The sequence below is a fragment of the Petaurus breviceps genome, unplaced genomic scaffold (genome assembly GCF_028583685.1).
Source record: "Petaurus breviceps papuanus isolate PSGF00001 unplaced genomic scaffold, PetGlider_PUasm1.0 41, whole genome shotgun sequence".
NCBI classification, from domain to species: domain Eukaryota; kingdom Metazoa; phylum Chordata; class Mammalia; order Diprotodontia; family Petauridae; genus Petaurus; species Petaurus breviceps.
Window position 1 is genome coordinate 7,485,305 of NW_027186320.1, and position 1,582 is coordinate 7,486,886.

Genomic DNA, 1,582 nt, shown 5'->3' on the forward strand with positions numbered 1-1,582 from the left:
ACCCAGAAATAACTGGCCATGTAACCTTGAGCAAGTTACTTAACCCCAATTGCTTAAAAAAAGAAAAAAATAAAGAAGATTGATTACATATACAAACTAGGTATCTCAAGAGATAGGAATGATGAGGGAATGCATTACAGGAATGGGGAGAACTGAAATTATTCAAATAGATTGGTATTTCCATATTGTGATTTTTCAACCATGTTCAATACTTTGTGATCCCATTTGGCATTTTCTCAGCAAAGATACTGCAGTTTTTATCATTTTATTCTCCAGTTAATTTTACAGCTGAAGAAACTGAAGGAAATAGGATTAAATTTCTTGCCTAGGGACATAAAGCTTAAAAGTGTCTGAGGGCAAAAAATGAGTCCTTTGGACTCCAGGCCCAGCACTCTAAGCATTGTGCCACCTAGGTACCCTGGCACTTTAGTAGTGAAGGGTAAGCAAAGGTTCTGTAAAGCTCCAAGGAGAGTATAACACAATGTAAGAGTTACTCAAGCTTATTGACTTAGGGAATATAACCTATGATTACTTTCCTGAAACTTCAACTCATGACGACAGTAAAACTAGATTCTTAGGGAAAATGAATTAATCAGGTTACCTATATTTGTTCATCTAACTTTCCATGTCTCAGGCACTTAATTCTGGAAGAGGTATACCAATTTTCAGCAGAAGTACAATTCTTCCTCCAGTCTCTACAAAGGATAAATGGGGTGGGGAGATCAGAAACAGATAATAGTATTAAAATAGTAAGAAAGGGAGATGACTAATGCATTTTTCTTTGTAAAGTACCTATTAATTTATTTGAATAATTTCTTCACTTAGAGAATTGACAATCGAGACTAGATAATCTTCATAGTTTTTTTTTTTTTGGTTAAACATACAAAGTTCAGAGGTTTCACAATTTAATATCTCTAATGTTTTTCATTATATGTCAAAATAAACAATGAAAAAAATGAAGCATACTTTTTAAAATGAAACAAAATAAAATCTGAAGTATATAAAATAATGATAAAGTCAGTTATTATAAGTCATTGAACAAAGGAGTTACAGTAATGATGGAGACAAGAAAGATCAGAGAGGAAAATAACTCTTGGGTTCTTCTTAAAGGAACATGCATCTTATGGGGAGGCTAGGTGGCATAGTGAATAGAGCACCATCCCTGGAGTCAAGAGGATGTGAGTTCAAATACAGCCTCAGACACTTAACACAAACCTAGCTGTGTGACCTTGGGCAAGTCACTTAATCCCAACTGCCTTCCAAAAAGCAAAAAAAAAAGAGGAAAATAACTCATATTTTCTATCAAGAACTTTTAAAAAAGATTACCAGGTCAAATAATGTTAAAAAATATAACAAAAAAAATAAATATAATATCAAACTCCCTTATAAGATTACATGAAAAATACAGCCAGATGCCTAGGGTTACTGGGAGAAAAGTACCTCCTAGGGAAGTTTGTGTAAACATAGGTAAATAGATTAGAAATCTATTAAGCAGGGATGTGTCAGGTGAACCTGGTACTTTCATGTTCTCTGACACACAGGTGATATGGAGGAGAAAACCAGAACACACTGAGAAACGATG